We start from the raw sequence: 7,346 nt of genomic DNA on the forward strand, positions 1-7,346 counted from the left end.
TTTAAATTAATCTCAGTATACAGGCTGTATGTAAACAATCTAACAGGAATATGAGCATAATAAAGCAGATGGAGTAAATATCAATAAAGATTGATGCTTTTGATTCATTTCCAACTAAAACGTATCTACCGCCCTACATAAAAAAGTAGTAGTGCTGCACATACAGTATGTTATCCTTAACGTGATTTAATACACTTTTCATCCCTGCTGGATAACTAATACATGTCATTTTCACAGGTAAATTGTCTTATTGGCCCTATGCATGTTTTGCTGTGACCTTTATTTTGCATCTCTTAGTATATTGCAATATTATTTGAAATCTTTAAAGGTTGAATGAAATCACCTGCTTCTCTGATACATGATTTGCACGAAATGACCTGTGCCCATTCTATTAGTGTAGTACAGTAATTATTCCATGAAGAATGCTCATACGGCATTAAAGATATGTGTCACATGTCACTGAAAACATGATAAATTAATAGTGTAATTACCATTTATAAATAAAGTGGTCCCTTGGCTAAATTGCATGTCTGTTTTCATCACAGTGCTAATCTATGTCAGTGAACAGAATTTCTCATCATGTTGCCTTGGAAACTACTTGGAAAATGATATGCTATAACATTACTGATAAGACTGTAGACTAGTTTTACAATAACATTTTGTCATGTATCCTACAGTCAGATCATTCTAGCATGGCTGTAGGTTTTGTACTGAACAACATAATTTGCAGTTTGAATAAGTTTCAGTTTGTCTCTACTCATGCCACTGTATTGTGAGACTTTAGAGTAAGATTAGTGACCAACTAAAGATTAATCAAAACACAACTGCAGCAATAATCAGAAGGCACAAAACAAGCCATAATACCAATAATCAGAGCCACGGTGGCTGTCATCTTAAAACCATGAGATGGACCATGCAACAATTGAACAGTCGGCTCTAAAAAAAAACTGCCAGGCAAGAGCTTCAGGCTTGTCACCAACGTTATCAATGTAAGTATATGTGACAGCTCAGACAGTGTGAAGAACGTCCTACTCCAAATGGACAGTGGTCAAGAAGGAACTCTTGCTTGTGCTTTAGCACAGAACTGCAAGATTACACTTTGCTTTAAAAAAAAAAAAAGACTAAAACAAGCCTCATGAATATTGGGAGCTAAATTTTTGGTCAGGGACTAAGATGAATCTGTTTGGCTCAGATAGGGTACAACATATCTGGAAAGAATCAGGCCTGAACTACCACAGTGAACCACAGAGGTGGGAATGTGATGTTGTGCAGCAGCACTACAGCAAAAAACGTCGGGGAGATGACATTTATAGATCACCCCATGAATGCTTGTGTATATACTAAAATACCAGCTGACAAGATGACTAGAAGTCTCAGAAAAGTACACTGCCAAAAGCACAACAGTTTTCTAAAGAAGAAAAAAGCGAAAACTGTGACCTGACCAATGAATCTGCTTGACTTGAAACCAACAGAAGAGTTTTGTGGTATATTAAAGAGAAAACTAGAGAAACACAACCCCTTCAGCAAAGATCTGTCTGAGGAGGTTTGAGGTTATTGAATACAAAAAAGACAGATTTTTCATTGAACTGACTTTTGTTGCACTGACTGCCTAATGCGGGGACTGGATTTATATAAAATGAATTCAAATGGCTTTCTTTGTATTTTTACAGAATTTTCACTGAAGAACAGAATTCCCTGTTGTTCAATTTAGCAGTTATGCAATTATTGTGAGTTGGTATTCTTTAATCATTTGACATTTAAATGACATGATATTGCACAGGGGTGTACTTACTACTGTTAAACATTGTATGTATGAATGAAACTCAGGATATCTGAATCTATTTTTTTGAGACTGGCATAATCCCAATCTCCACACTCACAGACTTTAAGGCGCCTTCCGGCTAAGTGTGTGAGGACTTACAGTTGTTTCTCAAACTGTCAAGTGCATGAAGGTTCTGGTCTAAAGTTTTTGATGCTATTATGCACCTTTTTTGTGAATCTGCATATCTGCAGACTTTCCAGACTGACTGTGCAGACATCCTTGTGGTTCATAGCAAAACTGGTGACATACAAAAGTGGTTTCCTGCTCTCCAAAGTATGTACACAAACCAAGCATGAATGATGTAGGAAAAAATCTGCCAAGACGTCTGTCTGCAAGTGACAGCATCTGGTCACTCGCTGTTGTGGTTATTTATTGCACGTTTGTGGAGTTGTGTGTTTTTCAAACGTCCTCATAGGATAACAGATGTTGATGGACTTCCTGAGTTTTGGCAGTTAAATAAAATGTATGAACATTGTAATGTCACACACTGGTGGTCAGCTGAGCACATGTTCTGTCTTCATAGTGTGTCCTATTCCTACATTTAATAACGTTTCAAGTAGGGGTCAACCAATTATCAGCCTGGACTTTCAGACTATCGGTGTTGTTTTTACCCATAAACTGACCCAAATAAATTTAAAAATACATTATTTTAGCTCTGAAGTAGCCAGTTCTCTCTATTTGTAGTTATATAGCAATAGCCTTTCAGCACTGAAGGATAAATATTGAAAAGCTCTCTTTAGTTCAACATACATAAAATCTAAATTTAAAAAAAGGCATTTAAACAAAATGTTGTGCTGTCTTACTCTAAATTTTGACACAGAGATTTTCATGTTTACGGCAAATGTATTATTGGTTCCAAACCATCAAAATCATCCATCCATCTTCTATACACTGCTTTATTCTGTGTAGGATCGTTAGTATCTATATTGTATATATATATATATATATATATGTATATATATATATATATATATATATATATATATATATATATACAATATAGCTCAAATTTAATGAAAATGCCGTACTGTTGAGTCACCATCTAAACCAATCAGCTGTTAGATCAGGTGAGAGCCAGATGTTTCCCATGCTGGTTCCAAAACCTGCAGCCTTCTTAATCTCACAGTATTGTCGTTACCAGACGTCAGACCACGTCAGGATCAAGCTGGACAGAAATCTAACCCACATGATTAAATTTAAAAACTGAAATGTTATTAAAAGGAGGAATGGGACACAGTATGAAGACAGAACATGTTGCTGGGAAACAAGGTAGCACCTTGGAAATAAAGTGAACTTTGACTTGTGTTCCATTCGCAGCTTGTTTTAATGTGCAGCTGATCACCAGTGTGAGACAATACAGTGTTCAATCAAGGAGTCTTTTCGTGATCTTCGCTTGCGCCTCAATTCCAAGAAAACAATGTGTATGCTATTCAATCGGACAAACAGTGTTTCCAGCACCCCAAAGATCACCCGTACAGATGGCTCAGATCTAGAGTTCATCAACTCCTACAAGTACCTTGGTCTCTGGCTGGACTTTTCGCTTTCTTTTACTTCTCACATCAATGTTCTACAGGCTAAAGTCAAATCCAGACTGGTGTTCCTTTACCTTAATAAGGCCTCCTGTACATACTCTGCCAAAAACAGTCTTGTGAAGATGACCATCCTACCCATGTTCGACTATGGCGATGGCATCTAGAAAATGGCCCCAAAGTGTGCCCTTAACAGGCCTGATGTCCTTCATCACTCAGCCATCCGTCTTGCTACCGGTGCTCCCTTCTCCACCCACCATCGTGACCTTTACAAACTGGTGGGTTGGCCCTCCTTTTACACCAGGCGACTCCAGCACTGGCTTTTACTCATCTAAAAGACCCTATCAGGGCAGACATCTCAATACCTCTCCAACCTCCTACTCCCCTCCCATAACAACTACCACCTGAGGACCAGTGATCTCATAACACTCTCTATCCCCAAGGTCTGCACTGTCTTTGGCTGGAATTCCTTTCGCTTTGTTGCAGCAATGGATTGGAATTCATTCCAAAAATCTCTGCAACTGTCATCTCTTCCATAGCTTTACATGTTTAAGAAGAAGCTGCAGCAGACAGCAGAAAAGCTCAAGGTTATGTTTGCTAAGCAATTAAAAATTACAAAATAGACTAATTAATGGATACATATTTAGAATTGCTAAAATAATGGACTAATAATTGACATTATCAGCTAGCGAAATGTAAAAAATGGTCGAAGTGGCTAAAGTTAATTAATATATTGAAGTGACCAATAATTTATTATGGGTAATTTAAAATTAGCTAACAGTAAGATAAAATGGAAAAGCAAAAAGTACATGATAGTAACAGTTAAGACAACATTAGCTAGCTTAATGTATCTGATAGATAGTAAGAGCTGACTGTAAGCTGAAACAGTTAGGTACAGGAGAAATAGCTAAAATAGTGAAACAAATGTAAGAAAATGCTGTAAAGGTGGAAAGTCGCATTAACCACAGAAAAAGAAAGTATTACTTTTAGAATCACACTTAAAACTCAATGCGATGGGATATTCACCATAACTACTCTAATGGTTTGTTTACCTGGTATTTAAAGCCAAAAACAGCGCTCCTGTGTCCTCCACCTGCATGGGACTCTGGTGATGTCAGCTAGTTTAATCAGAGCTGAAAGCTGAATATGCACTTCTCTCCCGAGGGTCACTTAGGTATTTTTAGTGTTTATGATATAAAAAGAGGTGAGAATCAACAGGGATGCCCAGAGTAAGAGAAGCTATTACGTGTGCTTGTTTCTCTCTTTTATTATTATTGGTAACAAGAACATTCCTGAAACTGATGGTTATTTTAAGGTTCATATAGCTGCATAATATTCTGGTTAATTAGGCTGCATTAAAATATAAAACCCTCTTATCTTGGCCTGCTTTATACATTCCGTATATAATTGACAGACATAATTGCAAGAACCACTGCTCATGCAAACACATAAAGGTTTATTTCTATCTGTGTACATGCATGTTTTGTAAATCACTTATTGCGGCTTGTGAGTATTTTCATCAATGAAGTGCAAAATCAAAAATCTATTCAGTTTAATACTAGCCAAGTCAGTGTGTTTTCAGTGAACTGAAGGCTTTTTTGGGGAATGTTGTGGTAATCGAAAGTTACCTTTTAAAGTGTTTGAAAAGTTTAAGTGGTTCATACTATACTGACAAAGCATCTCTTTAAGTTTTACTTTGTTAATTTTTTGAATGCAACATTCACAAATAATAGGGAGGCGTCATATTTTCAAGATTGTTCTTTCTGCATCTATTCTCACCACCAGCTATATTTAGGTAGTGACATTTATTCCAAGTGCTCCATTATCACTTTTTAAAATTAAATCTGCAACTTATTTGACTATTGATAAATCACTTTTGGAGTATTTCACATATGACATTGTTGTTATAATAAATAGAATCTGTGCAAGTACTTTAAGGCAGCTTTTTTTGTTTTACCTTAGCCATTGCATTCTATATCCCAGATTTTACAATGGGAATATCCATATGTAGTGTTGTGTAAATTGTAGTGCTGTCAAATGATTAAAAATTTAATCTGATTAATCGCGAGGGGAGGGGGGGGGTGTGACTGTGGATTAATTTCGATTAATCATGATTAAATATCATTATTTCCTAATCTAAATTAATTACGTTTCATTTTGCATGCACAAACAGGCTAAAGAAAGAAAAAAATATACTTAACACTTAAGGTGATTATCAAACACCTTTAAATGTTCATGTTAGAATCCTCAACTAACACATGCTTCATGTTCATGTGTTACTTTAAGCTGGAAATGCTTTGGTAAAAAGAAAACTCCTTCCAGCAGAGTGTGCATATTATTGTATGTCGGTCAATTGTTCCGTCTTGGGGTTTTTTTGTATTCATATTTCCCACCGAGATGGCCAACGTGCTGTTTAGTAGGACCCGATACGGATTTTTTGCGGCAGATGCCGATTCCAATATTTGGCAGGAAAAAATTCTGATAACCAATTAATTGGCCGATAAAGTTAAAAAACATTAGGGCTGCAACTAACGATTATTTTAATAATCGATTAATTGGCAGATTATTTTTTCGATTAATCGGATAAAAAAAACTACATATTTTTAATTTCCGCCGCTTTATTCAGAAAGAGAAGATTTTGGACTGACAGAGCAAATAAGATCACTGTAGCGAAGCCTTTGTCTTCAACCATCGACAGAAGTCTTGCTCATCATGAAGCCTGTCATTTTTTGCTGTTGATGAAATGAGAAAGATAGTATAGTTTGAGTATGTATTATAGCACAATTTACAACAACTCAGTAATTATCTTGTTTTATTTGCAGTGCTAGGTTAAGGCAAGTAAGTAGTCCAAAGAGCACAACACAAAGTACGCATGCACGCACACACACACACATACATAGATAGATAGATAGATAGATAGATAGATAGATAGATAGATAGATAGATAGATAGATAGATAGATAGATAGATAGATAGATAGATAGATAGATAGGACAAGCACCATAAAAAATACTTCATTATATAACTTGAGTAGATGTATTAAGTTACTTTAACCCCTGTTTGGTCTAAATGCAGTTCATCCTGCCTCACTCCAACACAGACCAGTGTCTTCACTCAGACTTTGTCAGAAAATTTAAACTCGAGGCTTAATCTTTAAATTATTATCGCCACTGCGGGCAAGTTACGTTTATTTATAAAGCATATTCAAACCCTGCTTAAGCTGATTAAAGTGAAATAAAAAGTTTCACACGCACACACACGTGCCCTATCACTGTCATTAATCAGCTAACAAACACTAGCATCAGGAGAGCTACCAGAGAGACTAACGTTACGTTTCCTCACTTAAAAACAGAACAAACGTAGGATAATGTAGTGACATACCTGCTGTTGGGCTCCTTCATCCTCATCGGCGACTCCGTGTTTCCGTTTCAGGTGCTGCATCATCATCATGGTGCTCCCGTACATCATATCACTTTTGTAAAGCTTGCATGTTACGCATGTTTTTTGTTTTGTGAAGCGTGAAATGCTGCCACACTTTTGAGGACTTCGGTCAAACTGTTTTCTCCGTGTCGGTCATGTTTCATTGAATTTACTCTAAATTTACTTTCGCTTTGCCGCCACCTCGCTCTGTTCAACGCGCTCTACAGGTGGTGTTGTTTAAAAACAAACAAAACTTTATTTCCGTCAGCCAGCATTGACAAAGCTCTGCAGGTGAAGTAGACGCTCCGCGACATGCCGAGTGACGCACGAATCGCGCGACACAACGAATCAATGAAATTCGTTGCCAACGCTTTTAATAATCGATTATTATCGATTTGTTGTTGCAGCCCTAAAAAACATATAATGAATAACATAACTTCTTTTTTGGTCCCTTAACGCATACAATAACAAAGATATGAATTACAGGCAGAACATTTTACTGTTTTACAATACTTTGTCCTTTAGTATTTGTTTAACTTTAAAACCAAGAGGAATTTTCAAGTAAAAAAATATGT

Source organism: Amphiprion ocellaris, chromosome 9 (assembly GCF_022539595.1).
Source record: "Amphiprion ocellaris isolate individual 3 ecotype Okinawa chromosome 9, ASM2253959v1, whole genome shotgun sequence".
In the NCBI taxonomy this organism is placed as follows: Eukaryota; Metazoa; Chordata; class Actinopteri; family Pomacentridae; genus Amphiprion; species Amphiprion ocellaris.